This window comes from Danio aesculapii, chromosome 19 (genome assembly GCF_903798145.1).
Source record: "Danio aesculapii chromosome 19, fDanAes4.1, whole genome shotgun sequence".
Lineage (NCBI taxonomy): Eukaryota > Metazoa > Chordata > Actinopteri > Cypriniformes > Danionidae > Danio > Danio aesculapii.
The window spans coordinates 35,323,823-35,347,595 of record NC_079453.1 but is presented as its reverse complement, the minus strand read 5'-3'; the positions used below and the strand labels follow the sequence as shown (position 1 = coordinate 35,347,595).

The following is a 23,773-nucleotide window of genomic DNA, read 5'->3' as shown; positions in this document are numbered from 1 at the left end:
ACGGGCTGGTCTGAGTATTTTAGAAACTGCTGATCTACTGGGATTTTCATGAATGGTCTGAAAAAGAGAGAATATTCACATCAAACAACACGTCAAACCTTGAGGTGGATGGGCTACAGCAGCAGAAGACCACACCATGTGCCACTCCTGTCACCTAAGAACTGGAAACTGAGGCTACAATACGCACAGGCTCACAAATACTAGACAATAGAAGATTGGAAACAAATTGCCTGGTCTGATTAGTCTGGATTTCTGCTGTGACATTCAGATGATAGGGTCAGAATTTGGTGTCAACACCATGAAAGCATGGATCCATCCTTCCTTGTCTCAACCGTCCAGTTTGGTGGTGATGGTGTAATGGTGTGGGGGATATTTTCTTGGCACACTTTGGGCCCCATTAGTACCAATTGAGCATCGTGTTAACGCCACAGCCAAGCTGAGTATTGTTGCTGACCATGTCCATCCCTTTATGACCACAGCGTATCTTCTGATGGCTACTTCCAGCAGGATAACGCACCATGTCATAAAGTATGAATAATCTCAGACTGGTTTCCTAAACACGACTATGAGTTCACTGTACTCAAATGGCCACCACAGAAACCAGAGCTCAATCCAATAGAGCGTCTTTGGGATGTGGTGGAATGGGAGATTTGCATCATGGCTGTGCAGCTGACAAATCTGCTGCAACTGTGTGATGCTATCATGTCAATATGGACCAAAATCTCTGAGGAATATTTCCAGTACCTTGTTGACTTTATGCCACGAAGGATTAAGACAGTTCTGAAGGCAAAAGAAGGTCCAACCCGGTACTTGTGAGGTGTACCTAATAAAGTGGCCATAGTGTATATTTTTAATGTTCTTAAAATTGCAAACTAAACTCCTTATAGCTGCTTGACAAAAGAGTAATGTAAGAAAGGTTTAATAAAAAAGTTTTATTGACAATATGGTGTCTGACCAAAACCAGTTAATCGTCCTAAATTAATAATTAATTAAAGTAATAATAAAAATGTTGCGCATTAATAATAAATAAGTTCTTAATAGACCATTTAACCTTAAAGAATACTTAAATAAAATAAATAGGCACATTTTAAAAGTAAAATCTTCATCATGAAATCACATAAAATGTTTAGCACTTCATGATTCCTAGTTTTATAATAAATTCTCCATATTCTTTATTCTAAAACCAACAAGGGGTGGAAAAGGTATTCATTCTCATGCCTGTAATAATAGATCCACATCAGCTGAAGGACGTCCTGAGTTAAGTCATCTTTACCACCATGTAGAATAACAGCCCAAAGCAAATCCCAATGAATGGGTAGAGCAAGGCTGAGGCCGACAGATGAAAGCGCATGTGGGCACACACACATACACGCATAATGAAGGCTGGCATTGCGATGGGCGTTTCCAGCGAGGGCGGTTTGACCGTGGAGAAGATCCTGAAAATGGACAGTGGAAATGGCTGTGTTTTGGTTGATTGGGGGATGGTTGGTGAAAGACCACATACAGCTGGGGGTCTGGGACAGCTGTCTTTGTGTGTCTGTGTGTGTGTTTTAAAGCACAGTGTCTCTTTGTTCCCCTCCCTTTCGCCTGGCACCGAGCGGATCATTTAAACTACAGCCGTTCATTGGCACCTCAGATTTGGGCACAGGCTGGCGACTCTGCAGAACGGCTGCCCGCTATGGGGAAGATGCTTTGAAGGTTAGAAGTCCCTGCAGACCAGCATCTATGCCAGCTCTCCTACAGTGCGCCGGGTTTCCATTGCACGCTATTATTGGGCAAATTACAGTGCTTGGGATAATTACGCATATGCTGTAATGCTTGGTCTGGGAGCTTAAAGTTTACTGCTGGTGAATGATAGTTGCAGGTCTTCAGAAAGGCGAGACTTTTACAGAACTGTACAGGTTACTGGGATATTGAATTAAAAAAACAAAAAGATGTTTACTCCAATTTGGGTCATCCGTGATGTAGGTTACTTTTTTTACTTTGTAAGTAGGATGTTAAATAGTGCTATTTAATGATTAATCTTGTACTTTAAGTATTTTTTCATTTCTGTTTAATGGAGAAAAGATTTTTTTTCAACACTCTTCTAAATATAATAGTTTTAATAACTAATTTCTAAGAACTGATCTTTTTTTGCTTTGCCATGATGACAGTACTTAATATTTTACTAGATCTTTTTCAAGGTATTAGCATTTAGCTTAAATGCAATTTAATGGCTTAACTATATTCATTAGGTTAACTAGAAAAGGTAGGTTAATTAGGCAAGTCATTGTATAACACTGGTTTGTTCTGTAGACAATCGAAAAGAAAATTGCTTAAGGGGGCTAATATGACTCTGGAGTCAGATCTCAGTTTGAATAGTCATGTCAAAGCAGTTAGTAAATGAGCATACTATCATCTCAAAAACATTGCAAGTATCAGATGCTTTGTTTCCAGTGAGGACTTGTACATGCTTTAATCAGCAGCAGGGTGGATTACTGTAACGGCCTTCTCACTGGCCTTTCCAAAAGACAGTCAGACAGTTGCAGCTCATCCAGAACGCTGCGGGTTTAGGTTTGTATTCAGTAATCATATCTGTAGTGTATTGAGGTCCTATAGGCCATTTAGGGATTTATAGACCAGTAAAACTTTAAAATCTATTCTGAATGTAACTGGGAGCCAGTGTAAAGACCCGAGGACAGGTGTGATGTGCTCTGATTTCCTGGTTCTGGTCAGAATCCTGGCAGCAGCGTTCTGGATGAGCTGCAACTGTCTGACTGATTTTTGGGAAGGCCAATGAGAAGTCCATTACAGTAATCCACCCTGCTGCTGATAAAAGCTTGAACAAGTTTCTCTAAGTCCCCACTGGAAACAAAGCATCTAATCCTTGCAATGTTTTTGAGATGATAGTATGCTGATTTAGTTACTGCTTTGACATGACTACTGAATGAAACAAATAAGACTTTCTCTAGAAGAAAATGTTCTGTAGGAAATACTGTGATTTTTTTTTTTTCTTAATTCACAAAATATCACTTGAGAAATATGTGAAAAAGGCTAAATATTGCACAGGAGGTAATAATTTAGTCCTCAACGGTACATAAACATGAAATACACACTATTATTTTGTATGCTAGTGGTCATGATTAATCTTTCAACAGCACTGTGATCTGTGCTGATTCATAAAATGCAAGTCACAAGCTTCCAGCACAAAAAAACATGCATAATTGATACCCATGAATCCTGGTAATATCTTGAGGTATTATGAAGCAAAATAAGTGTTCTGTGGAAGAAACCGAACATTATTTACACTATAGTTAATTCCTAGGATTGGGTATCTTTTGATAGGCTATCTTTAATCGAGCACAAATGAAAGAGTCCAGTTTTGTGCCATTTAGAAGAACTGGGGTGGAAAGTGACATCACGGCTCCCAAAACATTTTGGTTATATCTAAAAGAAGGAAATTGATACAGCCTTTGGTTTAATGGTGCAAATACACCAGAACAAATTGAGCACAAATTAACTGTGCTGATTTGGGATGATTTGAGCAACATGGGGTGGAAAGTGACGTCACACGGTCAAAAAAAAAAAAAAGCTTTGTCACCATCCCAGCTTGGCAAATTGACATTTCTGTGTGGAGTTTGCATGTTCTCCTCATGTTGGCGTGGGTTTCCTCCGGGTGCTCCGGTTTCCCCCACAGTCAAAAGACATGCGGTATAGGTAAATTGAATGAACTAAATTCTCCATAGTGTATGTGTGTGAATGAGTGTGTATGGATGTTTCCCAGTACTGGGTTGCAGCTGGAAGGGCATCCGCTATGTAAAACATATGCTGGATAAGTTGCCGGTTCATTCCACTGTGGCAACCACTGATGAATATTGGGACTAAGTCGAGGGAAAATGAATGAATGAATCTCAGACATCCAACCAGCACAAATGTTTGTTTTAGTGGCACAAATCAGCACAAACGAATGGCATAGGTTTGGGGATTCTTTTTTTTATGGGCTGCCAACTTCATGCAGGTAACTGAGGTGATAGATGTTGGCAAAACGCGTGCATGCTCCGTCAATGTGAATGTTAAGTATCATGCGTTTAAGGCTGTATAGTGTGTGGACTGAGATCATTTTTTTGATGCTGTTATAAAAAGAAAGCACCAAAACGTTTATGCTTTATGTTGACGTCCATAGTATTTTTTTCATGAACATGGAAGTCAATGGCGATCAGAATTTAAAGGGCACCTATTTTACACCTTTTTCAAGATTTAAGATAAGTCTTTTGTGTCACCAGAATGTGTCTGTAAAGTTTCAGCTTAAAACACCCATCAGATTATTTATTATAGCTTTTAGAATGTTAGGATTTTCTGCTCTTGACACCATGTGGCTGTTTCTGTTGCCTGTGCCATTAATGCTAGTTCTCCCCGCCCACCGTTCCCATGTGCCTGTCTGAGTGTGCCTGAATCTCCACTCTCGACTGCGTCAGACAACAGACAGACATGATGGAAGCAGATCTCACGTAACGTTTGTGAGATACTACAGTAAGAACTTTCCCAATGATTATTTGATGTATGTGTTGTGGAGGTAATTCGAGCCTTTCTGCAATGATGAGTAACACACAACGTCGTTCCAAAGTATACACACATATACACACACATACAGCGGGGACACTCGCATACAGTGCGCACGTTTAGCTTTGCACTGTTTTTGCACTGCAAATGTGACATGACACACATTAATAACCACTGCTGTATGGATATCCGTTATGGTAATGTACAAAATAAACCTGATTTAACTTCCACAACCCTGGATTGAAGCGTCTCCTTTTATAATTGTGCTGACTAGCGGCTGTGGTGATAAAGTAAAGATGGTAATATCGCTGTAATTCATTAAAAACATGCATTGTTTTAAAACATTTTAAACTTGTGAAACTTATTCTTGATCACATTTGATGATGATTATTGATCACAGAGAGCCGAACAGATCTTTTATTCCCAGTTGCTTTGTGCACATCCTGTCTTGTTGATATGATTATATGCATTACTATGGAGACATGTTAATACGTGGCTGTCAATCAGTTAAGTGGGCAAGAAATTGCTCTCCTACATCCCCAGCCTCAAAATGGGAGGGATTTGGATCCTGTTTTAACATCAGGAAATAAAAAAAAAATAGATTTATTGTCTTTAAATCACCCCATTATGACCGTGGACACACTATACTTACACACTTCTGTCCAAACAGCATACAAAAGGTGATTTTTATCATAGGTGCCCTTTAAATACAAAAGGTATTTTGAAGAATGTTGGAACCTGATAACATTGACCACCATGGTAGGAATTGGCAAGGCAAGTTTATTTATATGGCACATTTCATACACGGTGGCAATTCCAAGTGCTTTACATAAACAGGAATAAGAGACAAGTATATAAAAATAATAATAATATAAAAACAGAATAAAATGTGTTAAAACAGGTTATTAAACTACACTAAGTATTACACTAAAACACTATGGAGGGCTACGGCTTTCCATCGTTTTTAAAATGCATTTAGTGTTCAAAAGAACAAAGAGACCTAAATAGGTTTGGAACAAGTGAAGGGTGAGTAAGTGATGAAAATTTCCATTTTTGGGTGAGCTGCAAAAAAAAGAAAAGAAAAAACCTACTTCACCTACATCTTGGAGGGCCTGAGGGCGAGTAAACTTGCTGTGGATTTTCATTTTTTTGGGTGAACCATCCAAGGCATTGCATTTGACCCTGAAACACTTTTGTTTGTGTAAGTCTGAGAGTTTATTTTCATTGCTCTCAAGATATATTTTCCACTAATGGTGGGATATTAGCAGAAAATTTCTGTCAAATTGTCGGGTAAGGCTTGTAGTTTTGTGCTGGGGATTCTTGTTTCTCATTTTTTCTATACTTGTACTTAAATGGACCATGCGTTTGAACCAGATCCTTGAAGTGGGCCGCGCAAAAATAGCATCAAATCAATCACGGAATGTTCCAGCCTCTTGCAGGTCTCAATTCAGGATAAATTAACCCATCAGGAATTGTGGTGACTTGTTGCGCTATATTTTTAGTGCTGAAGAACTCCAATTGCAGGCTTAAAATGGGTAAGAAGTAACCTCTTACAGTGGGTTTAGTATGTAATTTGCTTTGTCATGAAGGACTTGGATTGGATTTGCAGTTTTATCCCAGCTAGATCTACATGTGTGTTATTAGTGGTGTTTGGAAAGGCAAGAATTGCTGTTACGGTTGCTAATATATGGTTGTGTTTTGAACAAACCCTTGTAACTATGAAAGTTTAACTTGTCTTTTGTATGTTTGTGCTACTGATGTGGAAAATGTGTGGCTTGTTGAGGAAAAAGTGTGCTGATTGTTTTTGAAGTGACTGGTTCTGTTGAAAATGGTGAAAATAATGGATATCAGTTGAACTACTGCTCCATGTATTGGGACAAGTTTATAGTAGGGAGAATTATAATGGACAGTTTGACGTAGCAACTGGGATGCACTGATAATTGCCAGCTGAAAATGCCATTTTGTTTTGTTTTGTTTTTGGCTGAAAAGGGAAAACGGCTTAAAACAGGAGCATAAAAAGGCTATGGATACATTTCTATATAGTATTCTTGTTTCTGCTGCTTGCAATAGTGCTACTGTGCTGTCATGGCAACACTGGTAAAATTCACTCAATGGACTGATTTCACGCGGCCACCATTTTAAAGGTGAAAGCGAGGCTGCGGTGGGAAGAAACCTGGAAGCATCGCACAGAAGAGTCACACAGAAACGTCATGTACCTGGTTGTATATCTTATCAGCAAGGAGAAAGTGACACAAATTTATAATTTCCCCCTTTCCGAGGGACCCGAAGGTCCATTCTGAATGGATTGTGAAAATAAAAAGGGATATCTGACCTCATTTTCAGTCAAGTTAAGGGACTTAATATGATACTGAAGTAAATAAAAAAAATTTCCATTTCCTGCTAACATTAAAGAGCTGTTGAGCATTTTTAAAGTTTTAAAAATTTCAGAACCATGACAGCACTATTACAGACAACCTGAGGGTGTGCTACAGAGGACTGCATAGTTTCATCGCTCACCAGGTTTATATAGGCTGAAGCAGGGAAGCCCCCACGATGTTTACCTGGTGCCATGAACTGAAGCCTAGGAGGACACTTAAGTGTATTACTCTTAAAGAGGTTGTCGTTTTGTTTGATGCCTAATATGCTTTTTAATTGATTAAACTTAACTGAATGATATTAAAATGACGTTAACAGCACATCTGCACTTTGAAATCGCAGCAACAGCTAGAGGTTTGTAGTCCGCAGCATGTTGTTGCAATAGTACTTCCAGGTTTCTTCCCACTGCCTCGCTTTTGTTTTTTTTTAAAATGCATGAAATAAGCATATTAGTTCACTGTCAATAAAAGTGGGAATTTTATTTTTTATTAATGTTATGTTATTATTAAATTTAAAAAAGTCTTACAAAACTACATTTTAATAATTACTTTTTTTTAAAAATATTATAAAAGCATGTTTGGTTTTCATTTAGGTCCATCCCTACATTCAAGCATCCACAACTATTATCAAAGGCATGACAGTCCAAGAAATAATGGAATGCACACACTGTGTTTAAATCGCTATTGACAAAAGTTTTAATATTTAATGTAAATAAAATTACATTTGTTGGTTTAGGCCTGTTATCGATAAAAAAAAAATGTGACGCTCAAATCACTAATAGGTGGCAACCAAAATCTGTGTAATTGAGTGATTTATTGACTCGTTCATTCAACCACTTCTTTCAAAACCATTGATTCAGGTAGAAATAAAACAAACAAGCTGTTTTTATATATTTATTTAGTTTAAATGGATCATTAAATCACTCAAAAAAAAAAAATTCAAAATCACATTAATTCCTGAATGAAACTGATCAATGTTACTTAGAGATGCACAAATGTTCTGCTCCAGATTAGTTTTTGAAGCATTTTTATTGGCAAAACAGAACAAAAACAATTTTGTATCTTATATATTACTCACTGAGTATTAACATCTTGTTTGTTCAGCTGTAAAATCAATATCGTATTTGTGATTTGCTCTCACATGTTGATATTTGGGGGTGTCATGGTGGCACAGTGGGTAGCACGATCGCCCCACAGCAAGAAGGTCGCTGGTTCGAGCCCTGGTTTTGTCAGTTGGCATTTATGTGTTTAATTCGATACAGGTGAATTGGTTAAGCTAAATTGGCCATAGTGTTTGTGTGTGAAAGAGTGTGCATGGGTGTTTCCCAGTGATGGATTGTGGCTGGAAGGGCATCCGCTGTGTAAAACATATGCTGGATAAGTTGGCAGTTCATTCTGCTGTGGCGACCTCTGATTAATAAAGGGACTAATCCGAAAAGAGAGTAAATGAATGTTGATATTTGATAAAATGACACTTGTGATTTTTATTTAAATTTTTTTGTCTTGCACAACTACTTAAATTCACATAATATTAATAAACATACAGGAATTTTTTTTTTGCTTTCATAACTTTCTGTCTGCAGTCTAATAGCGAAAGTCTTAATGATCGAATGCTTTTGGACTTACTTTGGATTTTTAGATGTTTTTTTTATTTTTGTTTTTCAACAGAAACGTTTGTATTTGAAATGGTATTGATTAAAAAGATGCTAAAAATCACAACTAATACCTTAGCAACTCACATCGACCGCCTGACATAGTGAAAGCCCATTTGCATGCGAAACACATACATTTTTAATTTTGTTGTCATAAAAGGCCTTGTTTGACTAGATGAGCTCTCCCTGAATGTTTTTTTTTTCATTTGTTGTTTATAAAGTTTTAATTGATTGAGACGCTGCAGGAACATGTTTCCATTACCTAAACTGGAGAGGATCAGCTTTGTGTGAGTCGAAAACAAATCTCTGTCATGCTAAATTTAATTGGAATAGAATATGTGGACAAAACGAAACAGGATCTTCAGGTTTTAGTTGTCAGTGGTCTGTAGAATCTCAATGGGAATGCAAGTAATTGGCCTCATTCATACCAGCCCTCGGTATGCATGTGTATCAGAGCGCAGATGTCAAATATGCATATTTACTGTCCCCTCCAGCAGAGAGACTGGAAACCACCAACTCGCCATTAGCAAACTGACAGATGCCATTAATCTTGATGTCGCATGACTGATTGTTTATGTTATGATCCCGTGTGAAATGGACTCTGACTGAAGTTTATTTTCTGAGTCGTCTGCTGGTGTCCGTGTCCTAAAATCACTGCTCGTGTCCTGTGTGTGTGTGTGTGTCTGTATATATTATGTTGCTGTTTGAAGCAGATTGTGCTCATCCTCTGAGCAGAGTAATCTAGTTATTTTTAGAGATGCTTCTTAGGTTTGAATCACTGCGTCACTGGTTTGATATACACATCTGAACTTAGTGAGACCTCAGGTTAGTGGATCAACGTGAATGGTTTGACAGAAAATGGATGTTATGTTAGGGCTGGTGTGATACTGCCCCCGCTTCCACAAAATAATGTCTTGAATATTCATTAATTAGTTGTGAATTAAATAGAATTACAAGCGCAAGAAGTAGCGTAGAATCTTTCCGTTCAAATTGGGACATAAAATGGGGTGACTAGATTTTGGGGTATAAAAAATAGTTCAATTCAATATATCTGTTGTAAATTGGATTGCAGAACATTTGAATGCACAGTTGTAATGGATAAAATGTGAGCAAGTTTAAGTAGACTAAATGATTGGAGAGGTTTGTCGTATACCAAAATAAAAAAAAAAACAATAAAGCTGAACAAGTGCAGCAAGTAAATGTTTTACTGATCCAAGTGTATTTTTTTCAGCTGTTTTAAATGAGACCACCACATTTTTAGAATTCTGCCAGTGTATCGAGGTCTGTTTTGATCGCTGCGTACGCTGTTTGTTTATTTATTTTTTATGCTCTTACTGTTTTCAGCTACACAAAAATGCTTTAGTAGAAACGCATCCTAATTTTGAAAAATAATATATGCATATGATAGGAAATTTGGATGTAATGTTAAACCATCCTTTTACTATGTTATGGAAAAGTCATAGTTTAATATGATGAAAATTATTTTTTTTCTTAATCAGTTGTGCTGCATTTTAAATATTACCTAGATATAATGCTATACGATCCTAGCAGAGAATTGCTTACTCCCATACTATTGAGTGACACTGGCTAGTTTATAAGCAAATCTTTTTGTTCTTGTTTTTTTTCTTTATTTTATATATATATATATTTTATATATATATATATATATATATATATATATATATATATATATATATATATATATATATATATATATATATATATATAATATAATATAATATATATATATTTAATATAATATAATATAATATATATATATTTAATATAATATAATATAATATATAGTTGTAGTCAGAATTATTAGCCCCCCCTTTGAATTTTCTTTTTTTCTTTTTAAAATATTTCCCAAATGATGTTTAACAGAGCAAAGAAATTTTCACAGTATGTCTGATAATATTTTTTCTTATGGAAAAAGTCTTATTTGTTTTATTTCAGCTAGGATAAAAGCATTTTTTAAAAAAATTTTATGAACCATTTAAGGTCAAAATTATTAGCCCTTTAAGCTATTTATTTTTTTCGATTTGACTACAAAACAAACCATCATTATACAAATACTTGCCCAAGTACCCTAACCTGCCTAGTTAACCTAATTAACCTAGTTAAGCCTTTAAATGTCACTTTAAGCTGTATAGAAGTGTCTTGAAAAATATCTAGTCAAATATTATTTACTGTCATCATGGCAAAGATAAAATAAATCAGTTATTAGAAATGAGTTATTAAACTATTATGTTTAGAAATGTGTTGAAAAAAACCTTCCGTAATTGGGTAAAAAATAAACAGTGGGTCTAATAATTCATGGGGCTAATAATTCTGACTTTAACTGTAAATGTGTCACTTTTTAGTTCAGTGTTTTATGGAAGGCTGGAGCAGCGTGGTTTCTGGTGGTGTAGTTTTTTTCTTGTGAACTTGAGGTATTGTAGCTCTAGCATTGTGTTTGCTCGGCCCTTTTCATCAGCACACCTGCACACAAACACCGACTTTAGTTGCAGTTCCAATGTGAATGAAGTTCAAGTTGAAACCTGTCCTATATCATCTTTTCTCCACATTATGGATTGGGTTCGTCCTCAACCGTCACTCTCGCTCTGCACATATCAACTCAAATTCATCAACGAATCATGACTAAATTATTTTCAATGTTTCATTCATTTCATCTTTATCTGCTGCTGGTTGGTTGCATCGTTTTCATGTGCATTTTGGGGGATTTTTAGGAGTGAATAATATGTAGAAAAGGGAATTCTTAATATTTACTGATGAGAATAGAAAGGGTTGACAGTGGTGGATCCATCCTCCCATTTATTTATGTGCCAGAGGAAACAAGTTCTTCCACTTCCCTTTTCTGTTGCAAGTTAATTTGAAACTGATTTGGAAACGAGTGTTTTGCTTTACTTCCACAATTGTTTAATTTTAGATATTGTGTCTGGGAAATGAACTGGATAATGAGAGATAATGAGCTTCTCTTGCGATTCCTAATGCTAAGTTGATAACGCAGTAGTTGTTTTCTACATAAAACAAGAACGTAACACATAAAAATAACAATTTATAAAACAACAACATAACCCACATAACATATAACACAATGTATAACAAGTTACACAAACAAAAGATAACATTTAAAAACATAAGCATAACATGTATAACATAACATTGCACAGAGCATAACTTGACACAATGCATAACACGTAACGTAACGAATAACACAGAACATAAAAGATGAGATAAAACATAACGTATAACATAGCATAAGACATAAAACATAACGTAAAACCAAACATGTAACATAATATAAAGTATAACATCATGTAAAACATAACAGCGTAACATAACACAGTGTATAACACATAACATAACTCAAAACATATTAAATAACACACAAAACATATAAAAGATTACATATAATACATATAACCTAGCATAACACCTACAGCAAAACATGTGACACATACAACATAACATTTATAAAATAACATGTAGAACACCCACAAAACATAACGTATAATGAATCACATATAAAATATAAAAAAATATAAACAAATAATACCTACAGTAACATGTATAACATTTAGCATAGCATAACACAATATAAAACAAAACATGTAGCTCATAAAATATAACATTTATTATATAACATAAAACATAACACAACATGTAACACAAAGCATAACATAATGTATAGCACAACACATAGCATATAGAAAATAACACTTAAAATGTAGCTAAAATATAAACCATAAAATGTATAACATAGCATAACACATAAAACCAAACCAAACATGTAACATAACATTTAACACAAAGCATAACGAATAACACATAAAACGTATAAAAGATAACATATAACATAAAACATAACATGCGTAACATAGCATAACACATAAAACAAATCATGTAACATAGCATAAAACATAACATGCATAACATAGCATAACAGTTAAAACAAAACATGTAACATAACATCTGTAAAATAGCATAAAACATAACACAAAAATAACACAAAACATGACATATAACGAATTACATATAAAACAAATAAAAGATAACGCAATACATAACCTGTATAACATACAGCGTAGCATAACACATAACATTAAACAAAACATAACTCATAAAATATAACATTTATTTCTTAACATAAAGCATAACATGTATAACCTAACAATGTATCGTACAAAACATAAGATGTAACAAATACCACGTGAAACATATACACATATGAACCATAACATGTATAACATGGCATAACACATAAAACAAAACCTAGCATCTAACATATAGCATAATGTAAAACATAAAATGTATAACATAACATTACACATAAACCATAACATAACACAAGGGCCCTGTTTCAGAAAGGAGGTTAAGTGAAAACTCAGAGTATGTTTTTTCCATTTCAAAATGTCAGGTTGTTCAAACTCGAGAAAGCAGAGTAAGTCAAGCCTGTTTCTGAAAGAGAGGTAACTTTAACTCTGAGTCAGATACTGTGGTAACTTACTCTGTGAACCTGACCTGGTCATGAGCAGGTTTTATTCTGATATATGCATATCATAAACTATGATGGAAACACTTTTACCGAACAAATTCCAGTATGTGCAATAAAAAAGGTTTGTTATAAGAGATCATGTGATGATAACATTAAACATAACATATAACACATAAAGCCTAACATGACACACATAACACAAAATGTGTAATGAATGACACACGAAACATAGAAGTTAACACCTATAATATAACGTAACCAACACAATCTCACGGCAATTCGTAACTTTTTGATTTAGTGGCTAATTCGTACGAATTCGTACGATCTAATTCGTACAATTTAGTACGATTTGCTCATCCCCCAATGACTGTTGGGTTTAGGGGTGGTGTTAGGTGCCACGCCTCCTTTTTAAAATCATACAATTTCATACGACTGAACTCATACGAATTCGTACTAATTAGCCACTAAACTGACAAAATGTAAAATACTTGCGTTTTCTCATGAGATCAGGCTGAACGTAACCTAAAATGTAACCTAACGTAACAAATAAACCTGTAACTCTTATAATGTGTAACACACAAACAAATAACACGTATTACATGTTACATAACATCTAAAACTTATAAAATAACATGTAATATGTCACAGTTGAACCACAAAATACATTTCCATTTAGCCTTTTGTTACTGAAAGATATTGTTAAACACGCTCTCCTGTTCTCCAAACCACAGCTTGTTTTTTTTTTCATTGAAGAGTGCGTTTCGTAACCCACGTGTTTGTGTAATTCACTACTTTTTATAGCTCTCACTATTTCTGAAAGAACAGTTTATGTACAACGCTTCCCACTCCATCCCACTCCATGCTAAGAGCATCGCCCCATGTTTAACATTCATCAGCGCTTGGAAGAGTGCTCAATAAAGGGATTTTTTTGTTTTGTTTTATCTCTGGAGAGACTTGCACCTCAGGTCATCCTCATCTGAATCCACGATTTAAAGAAACGAGCAGTTTGTGAATGCTGGTGTCAAACGGTCAGAAACTCCAGCTTGTTGTTTACAGCAGGCAGAGGTCAGTGGATTCGCCCATCGGCTCTGGCTGTTTCTGAAAAGCTCATTCATGATGTGCTCATTGATTGGTTCTCTGTTGCTCCTCGTCCTCCCCATTTAGTGATCAGATCATGTATAGATTTCTTTTATGTATTTATGGAAGGTTATAAAAGCTCAAATGGGTTGCATCGATGTGACATGCTTTTATGTTTTGAGTTTTGTTCATAGAATTAAAGCAATGTTTATGTATTTGAAGACATTTTATTGATGTTATTGTGTGGCTATTTCAAAAGAGTAATATAGCAAATGATAAGAGATTTAAAATGAGTGTCGAGAGAAAGGACATTAAAATGTTGTCGTAGTGGGTTACTTATTTATAAAAGAAATTAATTTGAAGTATTTGTCTAGACAAAAAACAAATAACAGCTACAGAAATGTCTTAATTGTTTATTTTTTTATGCATTTTATAATTGTTTATTTAATCTTGATGATGATAATAATAATAATAATAATAATATAAACAAATATAAACATAATTTGTTGATGCATGTATGTTGTAATTTTATTTTATTTTTAAAATTATTATTATTATTATTATTATTTATCACTATTGTTATTATTACTATTTTTACTACTATTACAATAATAATAATAATAATTATTATTATTATTATTATTATTATTATTATTACTACTACTACTATTACTATTATCAATATTATTTTAATTTAAAAAATTATATTTAAAGTTAATTTCTATTGACTTCAAATATTAAAGTAGTGCTTAATTTTTGTTCTGATTTAGCTTGTTATATTTTTTTTTTTAATGTAGAATTTTCAGGTTTGTTGGCATGTGTTTAATGAATTCTAATAAATTATACAAGACCAGTTCAGAATTAATTATGTTAATATGCATGTATGTAATCCTAATTTATTCTATATCTAAATAATTTAGTCTAATTAAGTACAAACATAACTGAAATTAACCGTTTATATTAATTTGGGTATTAATTCATTGGTTTTTATTTTAGTTTGATAAGTAGCTTATAACATGTCTAATAATATGATAACTATTACATTATTATTATTATTATTATTATTATTGTTATGAAAAAATATGCATATTTGAATTAAAGTTCATTTCTATTGACTTCAAACATAAAGTAGTGCATTTTGTTGTGGTTTTTATAACCTGATTTAGTTTGTTTAGTTATTTATTTTTTATGTAGAATTTAAAATGATTTATTTATTTATTTATTTATTTATTTATTTTCAGGTTTGTTGGCATGTGTATAATGAATTATAATAAATTATAAAAGACCAGTTCAGAATTAGATAAGTAAATATGTATGCATGTAATAAATCTCAATTTATTCTATATCTAAATAATTTTATGTAATTAAGTACAAACCTAACAAAAATTAACTGTATATATTAATTTAGGTTTTGATTCATTCGTTTTTATTTTAGTTTGACAAAGTAGTTTATAACATGCGTCTAATGATATAATAAATATTACATTTATTATTATTATTATTATTATTATTATTTATAATAATTATTATTTTGTTTTATTTTAATTAAATCATTTATTTTATTTATTTTACAAAAATACAGTAAATAAACTTTTATCTTAGTCCCACCACATCTGAGATTCTCAAACTAAGGCCCGTGTGCCAAAGTTGGCCCTTTGTATCCTTTTGATTTGACCCGCCAGAGGGAAAATGATTGGGAAGGGTTGAGAAATGCCTTTAACTGAGTTTCTCGTTTCTAATTTAATGTAACCTTTTGTTTGTTAGCTTTATTGCTGAGCAACAAAGAAGCAAAATGAAAGTAAATGTTCTAAATGAAGATTTTATTTTATTATTTTTTTTATTTACATACTGTCACTTAACGAATAGGGGACAAAGCAGAAGATATTTGCATGCAAATCAAGGTAAAGGGAGGTTCAGCATGACTAGTGTATTGAACTCCATTGTTTTACAAATGGATTTTTGTTTATGGTTTCACTGTAATAAGTTCACTAAAATAATAAGCATTTTCGAAAAGTTAGAATGCATTAATAAATACAGTTAAAGTAATTTTTTCAAAATATTTTTCAAAATATTATGAAATAAATTAGAAAATTACCCATCACAACTTTAACGTAATACAGTTTGCTAAATGTACTTTCGGCCCACAGCTCTCAGTCAGTCTTGATTTTTGGCCCTTCATAAAAAAACTTTGGGCACCCCTGCCCTACATGCATAAACCTTAGCATGTTTTTAAGCAATGCTTCATTAGCAAGCTAATAAAAAAGAGAGGGGAGGCTTTGGTGTTTAGTGTTTGTGCTTCATTTGCAGTGCAGTGCATCTCTCTGGATATGAGTGTTGTTGGTTGTTAGAAGCTGATGTTTTGCTTCTTCTCGGTCTTGACTGTTGGATGCCTGTTAAAGCTCCCTTTGTGTTGAACAAATTTCTATCAGATCCAGAAGCTGCACTGGCCAGGATCTCGTGGGGATGTTTGGAGGGGAAATTGTTTGAATTTCTCTGATCCCGTCCCTAATTACTTTTAATTTATCCAGAGAACTCAATGCAATGAGGTGAGGGTTGATTTAAGAGTCTGTAAATGTTCCAGTTCTGTCTGTGGGATGTGGTGTAAGGGGTTTGAGCTGGTCAACATGCTGATTTTTAGCGTTTGTGTGTATTGGCACGTCTGCACAAAGTGACTTAGCAGAAGTGGTTGGTGTTCATGCTCGAAGGCAATTCTTGAAGAAACCATAATCCACAAGATAATCAACTTCCTACAGTTTATTCAGATGATAATCATAGATTCTTGAGATGCTCATAATGACTTTTATTTCCTTTTTTTAAAAGTTTCAGTTGCTCAGTTATTTGGTACTTTGTAAAGGAACAATGCTGTTTTATAGATTAGCATTGTTTTATATTTTAATTAAAAATACACTACTTTTGTTTGATTGTTTATTTTATATTTTATAAAATATTTTATATTTATATTTTACATTTTGTTTATTTAATATATTTTATTTTTTATTAATTATTTTTATTATTTTTATTTTATTTTTTTATTTTTTGTTTATTTAATTATTTTTTTATTCATTATTTAATTTATTCATATTATTATTATTATTATTTATTTATTTGATATAGTTTCTATTTTATTTATTTTTTAATTCATTATTATTTTTTTTATTTATATAATTTACTTAATTATTTATTCATTTTTTTATTTATTCATTTGATATTTTTATTTTTAAATTCATAATTTTTAATTTATTTTTTTAAAATCATTTTTATTTATTCATTTATTCATTTTTCAGTTAAGCTGCATTACAATTGATCCATGGTTGACTAAGACATCTATGACCAAATATTTAAAATATCTTCCTTTTTTTTAACTAAATAAAATTCTTAAGTTTCATGATTTCTGCAAAAATATTAATCTTGACTACGAATTTTAACACTGATAATAAAAATGTTTTTTGGAGAAATACTGTACATATAAACGAATTCTGAAGGATCATGTGACACTAAAGACCGCAGTAATGATGCTGAAAATTCAACTTATTAATCACAAAAAATAAATAAAAATAAATAAATCTATATTTAAAATATAATAAATGCAGCTTTCAAAAAGATTACAAAGACATGCATTATTAACTCCATCTCTCAGTTATTGCAAATGCTAAAGTATATTTTCTGAGATTTTAATGTTTATACTTGTGTTTTATTGTAGAAATGGGTTCATGTTGAGCTATCTTCAAAATCTGAATGTTGATGTCACAGATTTGACAGGGCAAATAACTGCAATAACCACCAGTGATGTGATGGTGTGTAATTATTAATGAGATTGTGTGTCATTATCCTATAAAAAGATGCTTAGTTTAATTATACATGATAGCATACATAGATTTCAATGACAGTAGCGAACTGTGAGATTATATACTGTAAGTGAAGTGCATTCATAAATAGCAAGCAAGCGTTTGTTTTTACTTTGGAAGAAGATTGGGTGTACACAGATATTTTACAGTCTTTTATAGCTTCTTCATTTAACATCTAAAAAAACATTGTAAAATAAACATTAGCTGTATATCGTTGAATTTATTTACATTTTATTATATACATTTTTTCAAAACAGTGGAGATAACTGATCAGGGCTGGGGATTTTGTGACCTTTTGTGACCTTTTCTTTTATGAATTGGTTTGTATTAGTAATGCATGATTTATGGCCATGTTAGTATAAGCCGATTAAAATCTTTTTATAATGTGATCATTATCACTTCCAAATGAAAGTAACGTAAATCACATATATATAATTAAGATTATATGTAATATAAGTGAACAGTTTATTATCTAAAATATGTTATAAATTATAATATACTGTTATAAATTATGACACCATATTTTGCACATAGATGTATACATTTTTTGTTTGGGGGAAAAAGATCTTGATGTTTCTTACAGTTGTCTTTGTTCTCTGTAGTTAAGGTTTTAAAATTAAATAAGTTGTCCACTGTATTTGTTTTGTGTATTGTGTATTTATCAGGCTCAGAAAGAAAATCAAATGTGTGTGTATGCATACAGTGCTCAGCATATAATGTATGAGTACACTCCTCACAAATCTCTGGTGGGTAGTGGGTAGCACGATCGCTTCACAGCAAGAAACTTGCTGGTTCGAGCCCTGGCTGGACCAGTTGGCATTTCTGTGTGGAGTTTGCATGTTCTCCCTGTGTTGGCGTGGGTTTCCCCCACAGTCCAAAGACATGCGCTATAGGTGAATTGCATAAGCTAAATTGGCTGTAGTGTATGTGTGTGAATGCAAGAGTGTATGGGTGTTTCCCAGTGTTGGGTTGCGGCTGGAAGGGCATCTGCTGTGTAAAACGTATGCTAGATAAGTTGGTGGTTCATTACGCTGTGGAAACCATGATGAATAAACGGACTAAACTGAAAAGAAAATGAACGATTTACAATATTACATTTGTGCATATACATTAGATTAGTCTTTACCGAGCCAACTCTGGAGCTAATCTAACAAAAAAAGTACACCCAATTGGACACTTTTCACAAACCTGTTATGACGTGTTTAATGGTCATTAGCATCTTAAATCCTTTAAGGATTTTAATATTTTTATTTAAAAAACGTATATGAACATTTATGTGTATTTATGTATGTATTACATAATCTTTGCTTCGAACTACAAAAAAACAAATTACCGCTTGTGTGAGGGGTTTCTAATGCAGCGTTTATGGGACAGGACAGTAAATTTGACGTTATTCTCTCCTCTTGCTGCTGTCATCAGTCTCACACTCTTTTTTTCCTTTTTCTGAAAGTCTTTATAACATCATTGTGGAGTTTTTCTTTTATTATTTCAGCAAATAGGATTGTAAAATTATTTGTTGTATTCTTTCTTTCACTGCGTCCTTAAGTTTTCCCAGCTATGACGACTTCCGCTACTGAGAAACCCAGAAATGTGAAAAGAGTCTTAAAAAAAAATTCAAAAGAGACAAAATCAAGATAAAAATATATATCAAATTTAGTTGAAATTGCTATATTTATCTTGAATTTGAAGGTATTCTCTTTCTATTTTTAAATGTTCAGTGACTAAAATAATATTTGAATAATCAAATCTGTTTAATAAATTTGTTTAGTTTAAATACACCAAAATACAATAGTCAACATTTGAAGTGGATCAAAAAAGATTGTTTAAAGGGGTGGTCCACTACGATATCATATTCTAAACTTTAGTCGATGTGTAATGAAGCTGTGTGAACATGAATAACATCTCAAGGTTCAATGCAAAGGGAGATGTTGGCTTTTTCAGAGTTAGCTTAGCAAAGCCTACAGGGAATGAAAGTTTGGGGACTACAAAACAAATGTCTTCAGGTTATGTGCATACACCCCGCGCAGCGTAGGGGCATGGCCAGAGGTGCTATAATGTTATAACAGAGAAAGCTAAAATCAAAAAGCTGCTATCTCCACAGAGCTTCTGCTGTTTCTGTATTTGGGCTTCCAAAGGACACGACACAAAGAGAGAAGTGCTTACATTGCTTTAATTTTAGTTATGTTCCAGACAATTATAAAAAAACATATAGCTCTATCATTTTACAAAGGAGAACTTCCAGAATCTCTCCCAGTTCTTCACCAGCGCTGCAGTGTCTCTCTATGTGGCTGCTTTCCATGTGTTCTGCATCTCAATTAACAAACCCGCAAAAGATATGAGAACGTTTCATTTTTCTTACACATGCTTATTCCGAATATATGTGAAAGGCACTTGTCAGATGTTATTTTAGAGACTCTTCATTTTCTGACTGATTCAGGCTCAAACTGATAGGGCTGACAGCATTTACACAGCGCAATTTAGCGATTTAAAACGATTAGCGATATTAGCAGCGTGACACTTTTCCTGGTGACGTGGAGCTGATCTGCGAATCACAGCGCATTATGTTAGATGATCAATCAGAGCCTCTTGAGGACAGGGTTTCGGAGGAACCAGGAAATATGACAGTCGTTTTTTATGTTAGCTGAGTAGCTGTATATAATTAAAGTAAGAAAATAATGCGTTATATATGCATATATAATTAAAGTAAAAAAATAATGTGTTATATATGCATATATAATTAAAGTAAAAAAATAATGTGTTTTTTTTTTTTCTCTCTCTCTCTTTACAAATGAAGCATGAGCACACATTGCTATGCATCTTATAAACACAACCAAACCTTAAAAATACACTCTGGACCACCCCTTTAAATCGCCCTAAGGCAAGAATGGCTGTTGATGAATAGGTTTAGGACAACATTGAGTTTTTGATCCACTTGAAATGTTGACTACTTCATATTACCTGTATTCACTGAGAAATTGATAAAAAAAAAACATTTTCAAAATGACGGTGTACTTATTTATGCTGAGCACTGTATAAATATCTTCGTTTCTACAGAACTGGGTGCCCTTTTGCTGCACTGCTGCTTAGTCATATTCACACACGCTCATTTTGCAGTGCATGTGGGCTGCTAGAGACTCTTCTGTTTACAGGTAGATTTCTGTGTGTTTTTCCTTCTCTCAGTCAGGGAATGTGCTCTGGTGTATTTTGGCTGTGGTGGCTCTGACCTGTTTGGAGTGTTTCCTACAGCGCTGAAGAGCATGTGAGCAGAAGGTCACGCAGTGAGTAATTGAACCCAGCCCCCCCGATTTCCATCTCTTGTCTTGCAAAGGGTCTTTTTGTAGACCCTCTTACGCTAGTCTAGCCATCGACCTGAAAACAAGCCACTTTTGCCATAAAGAAGTCACAAACGCTCATCTAGCGCTGCGTTAAGTTTAGCCGTTAGTCATTCTGTCGATGATAACTTCATAGCTATAAGTGATCCTCCCTGGAATGAGACAGAATTTGATCTGATTCACAGAAAAATGTCTTAGTGAGCTGTTTGATTTCATATTGTTCTTGGAATTTTCAGAATAGCTGCAAATTGATTTTCCCTGGTTTTAAAAAGCACATACATCTTATATAATCTTGCAGCATCTGTCCTCTTTTAAAAGCTCCGTTATTTTGTTTTTCATGTAGATTAAAGATGATTACAATTACTGTGGAAGCATTTAGACGGGCGCTTGTGCTCTTTTCCATCTGCATTGTTGCTTTTTTTAAATGCGAATCTGTAAAGATCTTTAAATGGCTCATTGATTTAATTATAAAGATTTTGTGAAAAACTCTTTATGCAGTGTTACTGGAGCTGCGACGAACAACTGTTGTTCTAATTGATCGTGCAATGGTACATTTTCTTCAAAACAAAGGCATTTAACACTTTGGAAGCAACAAAAAGGATCTGCAAAGTTAGATGAGCCTGAATAAATGCGGAGCAGAGTGTTTCCATGTGTAAAGGTGGTCTGCTTTCAGCAAACCAACTCCCAGGGCTGCATTGGGTGACTTAATCAGGTTTGTCAGAGGCAGCACAGCGTGTAGGGGGTCTCTTTGCTTCTGGCGAGGGGTTTAGATACCGAATACAAGAAAGGGCTAATTGGAGCACGTCGCTGTCACACATAGAATCTCTAAGGAGACATCTGGCTTCTCGACCACCAGGTCTAGAACATCGCTTTTAGGTCAGCTGTGCTGGTTTCTTCTTAGAGTTTCTCTGATTTTTTTTTAAGAGATGAGGCGAATGAAGATCAATGCAATTCAATTCACCTTTATTTGTATAGCGCTTTTACAATGTAGGTTGTGTCAAAGCAGCTTCACATAAAAGATCATAGTAAATTGAAATAGTGTAGTTCAGTTTATAAAGTTTAAGTTTAGTTCAGTTTAGCTCAGTTCAGTGTGGTTTAATAATCACTACTGAGAGTCCAAACACTGAAGAGCAGATCCATTGATGCTGTGTGTTTATTTTTTATTGCAATACATGATGTCATCAAAGGGCCTTGTTTTTTATTATTATTGTTTTTATTGAAAGAAGAACGGTGAAATAATACATGCAAACATTTGACAAGACTTTTTTTTTTTTTCGTTAAATTTTTTCCCCCATGAACAACCGCCTCCCCTTCAAAGAAATAAAAATAAAAAATTAAAAAAATAAATACAATAAAATAAAATTAATTAATTAATTAATAAAATAAAATAAAATGATTAAAGAAATTATATATTTACATAGTCACAAAGTTTTGATAGTACAGTGAGGAAGTATTTAACATCAGTGCCCATTGAGTTTGCTTGCATTGTCCTTTTAAGCATAGACATTTTAATTTCCCTATTAGTTTTAGTTTGGGGGAAGTGTGAAGCCTTTTTCCAAAGTATGAGATCATTGAATTCCATACTGTATAAACCGTTTAGTGGATCCTCTAAGAGAGTATTTAATTTTCTCCAATCTTAAAAACAGCATCATATCACGAAACCAGAGTGAAACTAAAGGTGGTTTACTTGATTTCCAATCAAGCAATATTCTTCTCTGATCCATAAGACACACGAAGGCATAAGCATCTTGATAATTATTGGACATGACTGTATCTTGTTCAAGTACTCCAAAAACAGCCATTTCAAAACTAGGCCTAATATACGGGCCTTGTTAAAATAACTATTCACAAAATTATGCTTATTGAAAATACTTGTTAACCCAGTTTACATATAAACCAATAACACTGCAATGCAAGTACACACCATTTACAAGATGATAAAATTGTTATTAATTACTCTCCCTCATGCCATTCCAAATTCTTGAGACCTTCATTTAGGTTCCAGGCTGGTTTGAAGTCCAGAAAAGTAGCAAAAACATCCTCAAAACGGTTCATGTGAATCATGTTATTAATTACTCACCCTCATGCCTTTTGCAAATTCTTGAGACCTTCTTTTAAAAATATTTTAAGTGAAATCAGAAAGCGGGGTGGCACGGTGTCACCTCACAGCAAGAAGGTCACTGGTTTGAGCCTCGGCTGGGCCAGTAAGCATTTCTGTGTGGAGTTTGCATGTTCTCCCCGTGTTGGCGTGGATTTCCTCCGGTTGCTCTAGTTTCCCCCACAGTCCAAAGATATGCGGGATAGGTTAATTAAATAAACTATGGCTGTAGTGTATGTGTGTAAATGTGAGAGTGTATGGGTGTTTCCCAGTACTGGGTTGCAGCTGGAAGGGCATCCGCTGTGTTAGACATATGCTGGATAAGTTGACGTTCATTCCGCTATGGCGACCCCTGAT

General features: G+C 33.8%; 1 protein-coding gene across 5 annotated transcripts in view; it reads left to right on the top strand.

Moving 5' to 3' along the window:
- The window catches only part of elmo1 (engulfment and cell motility 1 (ced-12 homolog, C. elegans)), a 181,304-nt gene that overhangs the window by 20,573 nt on the left and 136,958 nt on the right, over positions 1–23,773 (top strand). Inside the window, exon 1 of one of the 5 annotated variants that reach the window (XM_056479826.1) lies at positions 21,245–21,264. The exons of the other annotated variants lie outside the window; for them this stretch is intronic. The gene's annotated coding sequence lies outside the window, so the exon portion shown is untranslated. Of the gene's footprint in view, positions 1–21,244; positions 21,265–23,773 lie in introns of those variants that run through there. 5 annotated transcript variants of the gene reach the window in all.